Source organism: Chrysemys picta, unplaced genomic scaffold (assembly GCF_011386835.1).
Source record: "Chrysemys picta bellii isolate R12L10 unplaced genomic scaffold, ASM1138683v2 scaf1171, whole genome shotgun sequence".
Classification (NCBI taxonomy): Eukaryota; Metazoa; Chordata; order Testudines; family Emydidae; genus Chrysemys; species Chrysemys picta.
The window spans coordinates 7,499-17,961 of record NW_027053878.1 but is presented as its reverse complement, the minus strand read 5'-3'; the positions used below and the strand labels follow the sequence as shown (position 1 = coordinate 17,961).

The following is a 10,463-nucleotide window of genomic DNA, read 5'->3' as shown; positions in this document are numbered from 1 at the left end:
CAAGCAAGCTGGATTTCTGGTAACACCATGAAAGCACCAAAGAAATATTCACATTTGCACAGGTAAGTGAGGCACTCGGAGCTCTTTATCCGATAGATTCCTCATGGGAAGTTAGGGTGCACTGAAACACTTCTTCAAAAGCGTCCAGAAAAGGCTCAGTGATTTCATCAACTGTGACATGTCTCTGGAGTTCTTCGCTCAGGGAGGTGACACCCATCCCTTCGAGTCCACAAGGAACAATGTGATTAAACCACGTAAGATCTGTGCAGCAGTTCAGCGCCAGCCCATGAGAGGTTATATGCCTTCCACAATGGACACCTGAAAAGCAAAACATACATGTCACCTCGTTCAGTGCTATGTACCACACACCACCCCTCCCCCAAAGTCATCTTAAATGTCAGATCCCAAGGCCAGAAAGGACCATCGTGATCATCTAGCCTGACCTGTATAACACAAGCTACAGAACTTCCCCCAAATAACCCCTAGAGCAGATCTTTCAGAAAAACATCCAATCCTGATTTAAAAATTACCAGCCCTTGGCAAGTTGTTCCAATGGTTAAATATCCCCTTCACACTAAGACTCCTATCCACCTTACCACATAAGTTGCACAGCTGATGAGGCACCAATGCTGTAGTGCTTATCAGCAGTGAGGGCGCTGAGACCATAGCTTATCACGTTCACCAATACGGTCTCAATGTTTCCTTGTACTCCCCCACCATCTGTTATCTCATCTTACACTTCAACTGTAAGTTCTTTGGGGGCAGAGACCTGCCTGTCTGCACTGTATTTGTGACTGGGGTTCCCAGGCTCTAATATAATACAAATCTAGCCCAGGGCACTGGGTTCATTGTTATTGCAGAGACATGCAGGCATGGTGTGCAGTCCCTCATGAGGAAGTGAAATTCTTGTAAATATCTGCTTGTTAACCAGGCAAATCCTGCCTATTAGCAGGATTGGCTCTGGTAGCGAATGAGGACAAAGGACAGCATGATGTGCATGTTCGCAGTCATACATAGTAGATCCCTGATTTTCCTGCTTTGCACTGCACAACAGGAGAGCTGGGATTCTACACTACTGTACTGTGACCATTGTTTTTAGAGAATCATAGAGCTTTTCAGTAGCAGAAAATTTCCAGGAATTATTAAGGCCCACGTCCTGAAAGATTTACACATGTGCACAATTTTAGTCAGAGGAGTAATCCAATGAGATTACACACATGAGTAATGGTACACACGTGCAGAAATCTTTCCAGGACTGAGGCATAAAAATGTAGTTCCTAGTGATTTACAAGTAACCCCTAAGATTATTAGAATTGAGATTAGCGTGCGGGGGGGATCTCTATTATTTCAGTATGTGGACTGCCTTTAGCCACACTCCATGTATAATCAGGTCACACTCTACCTGCTATTTTCCATGGATCTTTCACACAGCAGCACATGAAAGGAGAAGCAGTTTAATAAAGGCTACGCTACGGCCTTGTCTCTGCTAGAAAAGGATCTGCCAGTGTAACTATACCAGCAAACCATCTTAGTGGAGGTGCCGTTTGTACCAGGAAGAGTGCATTTGCTTGTATAACTTATATCAGTTCCCTAAATGAAATAAACGATATCAGCAAAAGCATGGTTTTGCTTGTATAACTGCATCTACACTTGTGCTTTTGCCAACACCATCAGGTCAGTTATGGGGTGTGATTTTTTCCACGCTTGATAACATAGCTACACTGGCAAAAATTTTAAGGGTAGACCAGGTCTACGCTAGGAGCTATACTGTCAAAAACCTCTAGTGTGGACATATTTATATTGGTATAGAAGTGCTTATTGGATTTCCCTGACCAGGATGAACGATACCAGTATAAACACCGTTATAACTGTGTCTATACTACCGCTTTACTGGCATATCTACGTTAGTAAAAATCACACCCCAAACCAACACAACAATGCCAGTAAGACTCATTAGAGCAGACCAGGCGAAGCAGAAAAGCATGGCCTTGATCCTGCACTGAAAACCCCATGGGTGGATCCCTACATCCGTGCTGAGCCCCACTGGAGTCTGTGCGGTTCATTGCAGCATCAGGGCTTGTGATCATAAAACCACAAACACTGGTGGGGCACTTGGGCGGGTGCAAAACCTGAAACTACTCTTAACTCACTCAAGGACGCTCAGCCCCATCTCCTGCCAACTTCCCAGGAGCTCCCCAAGTCTCCACTTGTCCCCTAATCCTCTACCTCTCTGCTGCCCCCCATGACCTCCTGCCTTCTCCTCAGGGACCCCCTGAACCCCTGCATCCCCCGACTGCTACCCCCATTTCCCCTGCACCCCTCTTCCTGTCTCCTCCCCAGGGACCCTGAGCCCCCAACATACCCCAACCCCCACCTCTCTCCTGCCCCCCATTTTGCCCCCACCCTCTTCCTGTCTCCTCCCCAGGGACCCTGAGCCTCCCACATACCCGAACCCCCACCTCTCTCCTGCCCCCCATTTTACCCCCACTCCTCTTCCTGTCTCCTCCCCAGGGACCCTGAGCCCCCCACATACCCCAACCCCCACCTCTCTCCTGCCCCCCATTTTACCCCCACTCCTCTTCCTGCCTCCTCCCCAGGGACCCGGAGCCAACTACATCACCCAACCCCCACCTCTCTCCTGCCCCCCATTTCCCCTGCACCCCTCTTCTTGCCTCCTCCCCAGGGACCCCGAGCCCCCCCCCCATTTCCCCCTCACTCCCTTCCTGCCCCGGGACCCCCCGCACTTCTCCCAGCCCCCCGCCTCCCCCCGGAACCCGGCCCGGCGCAGAGCTCGCGGCCCCGCAGCCACACGCCGGTGGAGGGCGGCGGCACGGCGCACGGGGCGGGCAGGCCCAGGCGCGCAGCGAGAGGCCGAGGCGCCGCGGGTCCAGCACCGGGTAAGCCAGCAGCTGGCCCGGGCCGTGGAAGGTGAGCAGCGCCCAGCGCCCGCAGCCGCCGCTCCTCGCCCGCCGGGTCGGGGCTGCCCTGCAGCCCGCGCGTGTACACGGGCCCCGCCGGCTCGGAGAGCAGCAGCCAGCCCGCCGCGCCTGGCCCCACGCAGCGCTCCTGCGCCGCCAGCAACTCCGCGTAGGGCAGCCGGCCGGGCCCGCATCGCCCCGCCGCTGCCGGCCAGAATGCCTGCCTGGCTGCCTGGGGGAGCGCGGGGCGGGGGGCGACTCGAGGCGGGGCTGGGAGTGGGGTAGGGCAGGGTGGGGTAGGGCTCAGAGGCGGGGGAAGGCAGGGTGGGGTAGGGGTCAGAGATGGCACTGGGGTGGAGGCTGGGGGAAGGCAGGGTGAGGTAGGGGTCAGAGGTGGGGTAGGGGAGGCAGTGTGGGGTAGGGCTCAGAGGCGGGGGAAGGCAGGGTGGGGTAGGGGTCAGAGGTGGGGTAGTGGAAGGCAGGGTGGGGTAGGGGTCAGAGGTGGGGGAATTAGGGTGGGGTAGGGGTCAGAGATGGCACTGGGGTGGAGGCGGGGGAAAGGCAGGGTGAGGTAGGGGTCAGAGGTGGGGTAGGGGAGGCAGCATGGGGTAGGGCTCAGAGGCGGGGGAAGGTAGGGTGGGGTAGGGGTCAGAGATGGCCCTGGGGTGGAGGCGGGGGGAAGGCAGGGTGAGGTAGGGATCAGAGGTGGGGTAGGGGAAGGTAGGGTGGGGTAGAGGTCAGAGATGGCACTGGGGTGGAGGCGGGGGGAAGGCAGGGTGAGGTAGGGGTCAGAGGTGGGGTAAGGGAGGCAGGCTGGGGTAGGGCTCAGAGGCGGGGGAAGGTAGGGTGAGGTAGGGGTCAGAGATGGGGTAGGGGAAGGTAGGGTGGGGTAGGGGTCAGAGATGGCACTGGGGTGGAGGCGGGGGAAGGCAGGGTGGGATGGGGTCAGAGGTGGGGTAGTGGAAGGCAGGGTGGGGTAGGGTCAGGTGGATCTGGGGGTGGAGTCAGAAGCAGGGGAAGGTAGGTTGGGGTAGTGTTCAGAGATGGCGCTGAGGTGGAGTCAGGGGTGGGGTAGGGGGCAGGGGGTGGAGCTGAGGTTAGGCTGGGATGGGCTGTGAGTTGGGTCAGGTGGGTGAGGGGTTGGGGTGGGGTGTGGGATGCGGTAGGGGACAGAGGAAGGGTAGGGTGAGAGTAGAGGTTAGGTGAAGCTGGGGATAGGGTGGGATGGGGAATCAACGTTGGGGTTGTGTGATGAAGTGGGGGAATTGTCTTGTTTTTTTCTTGTTTTTCCAATGGTTTGCATGCAGAGGGGGCGGGACTCAGTTTCCCTGGGTGTTACTGGTTTAACGAGGTGATGGGAGAGGGAGTTTGTTGTTACAGAGGACCAGCTAGGGAACTTGGGACACCAGCCAATGGCCTGGAGAATGGATACCCCAGCGACTGGCGACCTGGTGACCCAGAGGTCCAGCTCAGGAGTCGCAGCCAGTTCTGGCCAGTGGGAGGACAATGAGCTGTAAAGAGAGGACCCCCGGTGACCTAACAAGCCGGTTCCAGCCAGAGGGGGCCAGAGGACGGAAGAGAGGAGAGGAGGCCCAGGCGACCCTGTTTACCTGGAGAGAAGACAATGGACAGAGGCAGGGCTTGAGGGTGGTGATATCAGATGCCCATCTGGGAAGCAGGAGGGCTCTGGGCTGGAGAGGGAGAGCAGGCAGAGCCCACCTGGATGCAGGGGAGACTTGGATGTGCTGTGCTGAGGGAAGCCAGGCTCGAGGGCCCTAAGAGTTTCCTGTGCTATGTTCAGACGCTCAATAAACCTTCTTGTTTTACACTGGCTGAGTGTCACTCCAGTCTAGAGAACAGGGTTACATTATTCCCTTTGGGGAGTGGAGGCCCTGGGGGTCCAGAGCGAGTGGACTCCCTGAGGGGGCCACGGCGAGAAACAGGTGTGCTAAGGCTCCGAGGGGTGCGGCTCCAGGAGGTGGAGGGGCTTAACCCCCAAGAGAGAGTGGACCCCCGACAAGGGCTGGCACACTGAAGGGGGTTCCTCCCAGGGACCGCACAGGGCCAAGAGTGGGCACGATCTGTGAGTCCGTGACAGGTTGATTTCACATAGAATAGGGATCTGATGCATAAGGAGGGCAGGGGTGGGAGTCTGGGGGTGGAGCAGGAGGTGGGGGGAGCAGGAGGTGGGGTGGGGTGAAGTTAGGTAAAATGTAGTTGGTTATTCTGTGCTCTTAGCCCCATGCCTATATGCCAAGTGTGTGACCCATCAACAGATGAAGCTTTGCTTTCCCCACCATTGCATCACCTCTCTTATTATTTAATTTAAGTGGAATTGATGCTTTCCAGTGGTTTACATGTAATGTCCTTTTAACTGACTCTGGTGAGTTAGAGTCATAGAGATTAAGGCCAGAAGAGACCATCAGATCATCTAGTGTGACCCCCCTGTATATCACAGGCCACCAACACCACCCAGCATGCGTATACTAACCCAACAACCCAAATTAGACCGAAGTATTCCAGCCCACTGGAGACTAGACTGTTATGTGCCACAGGGAGACAATACAAGGGACCAAGATGCATCAGTGCCTGAGGCCCCTGCAATGGCAGGGACATGATTAAGTGAGATAGACCCAGATATAACTTTGGCAAGTGACCCTCATTCCACGCTGCAGAGGAAGGTGAAAACCCCCCAAGGTCACTGCCAGACTGACCTGTGGAAAAATTCCTTCCCTATCCCACGTATGGCAATCAGTCCCTGAGCATGTGAGCAAGAATAGCACCTGAGAGAGCGTGCTTGGTGCCGCCCACCTCAGAGCCCTGGCCCTCCTTATCCAGTGTCCATTTCCAGCCCAGGCCATCTCTGGTGCTTCAGAGGAAGGAGACAAAAACAAATAAACAAAACAATAAAAAAAAACCCAAAACAGAATACATTGGGTGGGGGAGAAAAATAATCCCCTTTTGATCCCTACAGGTGGCTGGCTGAAACCCTGATGAAGGAAACATAAGCTGGAAGTGAGCCCTGCCCCTTACCATTAGAAGCAACCCTGTCAGACAATTGCACTCATAAATTTGTCCAGCTCTGTCTTAAAATTCATGAAGTTCCACAACTCCTACTGGGAGCGAGCTGCCCTGGAGATTCTTATACAGTGCACAGCCCCTGTTCTGTGCTCCATTGCACATTAGAACAGTACAGAGAATGGCCAGCAAATCCTAAAAGCAATCCCAGCAGACACAACTAGTGGGTGCATGGCACATGTGTCAGGTTATCACCATGCTAGCCGCACAGACTGCTGTTGGCACAGTGCAGGGCCTGTGACTTGTGCAATTGTAAGCCCCGTGGTAGGTTTCATTAGGGTTACCATATTTTGTGCCTCCTAATGGAGGACACTCCCGGGGGCCCCGGCCCCGCCCCCAGCCCCGCCCCCCACCCCAACTCCGCCCCCTCCCAAAGTCTCCGCCCCCTCCCCTGCTTCCCGCGAACATTTAATTCGCGGGAAGCCTGAAGCAGGTAAGGGGGGGGGTGTGGGGGGGAGGAGGCGCGGCCCCGGCCGACCACCCCCGGCTCCCGGCTCCCAGCCCCGCGGGCCCGGCTCCCCGACCCCGGCCCGGCTCCCAGCCCCGCGGGCCCGGCCCGGCTCCCAGCCCCGCGGGCCCGGCCCGGCTCCCCGACCCCGGCCCGGCTCCCAGCCCCGCGGGCCCGGCCCGGCTCCCCGACCCCGGCCCGGCTCCCAGCCCCGCGGGCCCGGCCCGGCTCCCCGACCCCGGCCCGGCTCCCAGCCCCGCGGGCCCGGCCCGGCTCCCCGACCCCGGCCCAGCTCCCCGAGCCCGGCTCCCAGCCCCGCGGGCCCGGCCCAGCTCCCCGGCCCCGCGGGCCCGGCCCGGCTCCCCGAGCCCGGCTCCCAGCCCCGCGGGCCCGGCTCCCAGCCCCGCGGGCCCGGCCCGGCTCCCCGGCCCCGCGGGCCCGGCCCAGCCCCGCGGGACTGGCCCGGCACTGCGACCCTGGCCCGGCCTGGCCCCCGGCCCGGCACCGCGTGCCCGGCCCGGCTCCCGGCCCCGCAACCCCGGCCCCGCACAAAGAGGCCCCGGCCGAGCCTCCCGATTTTCCCGGACATGCCCGGCTTTTGGGGATTTCCCCCCGGACGGGGATTTGAGCCCCCAAAAGCCGGACATGTCCGGGAAAATCCGGACGTATGGTAACCCTAGTTTCATTTCAGGCAGAAGTAAGGAAAGGAGCTTCCCAGCCTGAGAGGGGATATTCCCCACATGACATTTAGTATAGCTTAGTTCATGTTTTTTTTTTTTAGAAGGCAGCAAAATATATTGTTTGAGTTTTTTCTTAAACAAAAACAAAACTGCAAGCAGCTCATCTCACAGCAACAACTCTACAGCAAAACTCCAGTGTTCCCCTTACCCAGCATTCACAAGCACGCTCCAGGAACATAGCAACCTGTGATGAGTAACCCTACCATAATAAAACCAGAGCAAAACTCCCCAGCACTCATGAGCAGCCTTATAATAACAAACCCATTTGTACAAAATGGAGCTAAAGAATTTTAATAACAAAATAAAGTCTAGAATTATATTGTATTTAAACTTACAAATGATTATTGTGAATCATAGAAGATTAGGATTGGAAGAGACCTCAGGAGGTCATCTAGTCCAACCCCCTGCTCAAAGCAGGACCAACACCAACTAAATCATCCCAGCCAGGGCTTTGTCAAGACGGGCCTTAAAAACCTCTAAGGATGGAGATTCCACCACCTCCCTAGGTAACCCATTCCAGTGCTTCACCACCCTCCTAGTGAAATAATGCTTCCTAATATCCAACCTAGACCTCCCCCACTGCAACTCCATCCTCCTTGTAACCCCACTTCAGGTAGTTGAAGGCTATCAAATCCCCCCTCACTCTTCTCTTCTGCAGACTAAACAACCCCAGTTCTCTTCCTCGTAAGTCATGTGCCTCAGCCCCCCTGATAATTTTCGTTGCCCTCCGCTGGACTCTCTCCAGTTTGTCCACATCCTTTCTGTAGTGGAGGGCCCAAAACTGGATGCAGTACTCCAGATGTGGCCTCACCAGTGCCGAATAGAGGGGAATAATCACTTCCCTTGATCTGCTGGCAGTGCTCCTACTAATGCAGCCCAAAATGCCGTTAGCCTTCTTGGCAACAAGGGCACACTGCTGACTCATATCCAGCTTCTCATCCACTGTAATCCCCAGGTCCTTTTCTGCAGAACTACTGCTTAGCCAGTCGGTCCCAGCCTGAAGCAGTGCATGGGATTCTTCCATCCTAAGTGCAGGACTCTGCACTTGTCCTTGTTGAACCTCATCAGATTTCTTTTGGCCCAATCCTCCAATTTGTCTAGGTCACTCTGGACCCTATCCCTATCCTCCCACGTATCTACCTCTCCCCCCAGCTTAGTGTCATCTATGAACTTCCTGAGGGTGCAATTCATCCCATCATCCAGATCATTAATAAAGATGTTGAACAAAACCGGCCCCAGGTCTGACCCCTGGGGCACTCCGCTTGATACCGGCTGCCAACTAGACATCGAGCCGTTGATCACTACCCATTGAGCCCGACAATGTAGCCAGCTTTCTATCCACCTTATAGTCCATTCATCCAATTCATACTTTTTTAACTTGCTGGCAAGAATACTGTGGGAGACCGTACCAAAAGCTTTACTAAAGTCAAGATATATCACGTCCACCGCTTTCCCTATATCCACAGAGCCAGTTATCTCATCATAGAAGGCAAGCAGGTTGGTCAGGCATGACTTGCCCTTGGTGAATCCATGGTGACTGTTCCTGATCACCTTCCTCTCCTCCAAGGGCTTCAAAATGGTTTCCTTGACCGGTCTGTAGTCCCCCGGGTTTTCCTTCTTCCCTTTTTTAAAGATGGGCACTATATTTGCCTTTTTCCAATAAGAGTAAATAGTTTTAATTATAGTTTGTTTTAAAAATTAGGACTAAGATCCTGAGTGGGTTGAAATTAACCATGTCGGGCCTTTAGAGAATAACCAAATGATCCAATCTTAGCTTTTAAGTACTATTCTATAAAATATTCCAATTTCACCGAACTGCTAAATGAGTCAATCATTAAAAACAAAATAAACTGTACCCAGTGAGCTCTTGTAAAGCTGTTGTTTCAAATTATCAATTAGATTAATCATATAAAAGTTACAATTCATGCATTTAGTGTTTATAGAGCTATCAACTGCATTAGTAAACTCTGACTTTATCACAAATCTTATTTTCTGGATATCTACTCTTAGTAATTCTAAACAAATTAGCTCTCACCTCAGCCAACAGCCTTTTTGCAAGTACTACAGTGCGGTTACTGTTGTACTGGAGAAATTGCAATAAAGGCAGAAGTGAATGATAAGAGGCACTTTCTTCTGTTTACCTACTCCTTTGTTGGAAAGGAGTAAAGGTAACAAAGGTCTACAAGATTAGTGTAGCCTGGGAAAAAGCACCATCAAATAAACACAGTCGTACTGTGCCAGGTCACGCTCGACCACATTTAGCCAGTTTCCTTAAACAACTGCACTGGCTTGCCTCCATTCAGTTCAGGATCCAGTTTAGTTCAGCACTGCTCTCTTTATCACCAATTCCTGATCTCACTAATTGACTTCAGTGGAGTTACTCTGGATTTACACTACTGCAACTGAGGCTATAGCACTTCACTGTAGATGCTAGGTACGTAAATGGGAAAAGCCCTTCCCGTCAGTGTAGGTAATCCACCTCCCCCCGAGGCGGAAGATAGATCAACAGAAGAATTCTTCCATCAACGTAGCACCGTCTACACGGGGTGACTTAGGTCAGCTTAACAACGCTGCTCAAGGTCGTGGATTTTTCAATCCCCAGACCAATGTAGTTAAACTAAATTAATTTTCTAGTGTAGACCAGGCCTGAGATCAGAATCTGGCTTGCTGTGTCTGCCCTTAGCAGAAGAGATTTGCATATTGTGCCAAGATTTTGTGTGTGTCTGTCTGTATGTATATCAAGTTATTTCCTTTTTTGTGATTAATCATCACATTTTTGCTGGACATCAAAGCCAAATGCTCTTCCTTTTTGGCTTGCTGTGGTGGTGCATGCGTAAGATCAGGAAAATGGTATGTAATAGGTCCGGGATCCTTTGTAAATAAGAAGCCAAGAATTAGCTTGGTCGTATACTTACAATATTTACTGTCAATATCCGGCTTTTGAAGCCGAGAGGATATGGAGAATTTGCATGGAACACAGCAATAGATGGCTCAATGTTTCTCCAGATATAAGGGCATAATAATTTTTGTAAAGAGTGCGTACAATGTTGCATTTTTCCAGAACATGACTCACCATTCAGGGTAACTGCACCTGTATTTCTCCCCCTCCCCTGAGGTCCAGCAAGGGCACTCCCTCTCGGCTTCCCCAGCTGTTGCCTGCGTCTCAGTCCCATCTGAGCAGGGTATGGCTCTGCTGCACAGTTCTCTGCCTTCACTGCAGAGACTAAATAGACTTGCTTGTTTTGTCTTCAGATACTGATAACAGAGAGTTGTTGCAGA

General features: G+C 53.4%; 1 long non-coding RNA gene across 1 annotated transcript; it reads left to right on the top strand.

Annotated features, from left to right (window-relative positions):
* The first annotated feature begins 2,731 nt into the window (after window positions 1–2,731).
* Window positions 2,732–4,749, top strand: LOC135979726 (uncharacterized). The gene is made up of 2 exons (XR_010596977.1): window positions 2,732–2,928; window positions 4,299–4,749. It is a non-coding gene; the product is annotated as an uncharacterized LOC135979726 (long non-coding RNA).
* Window positions 4,750–10,463: the final 5,714 nt, after the last annotated feature.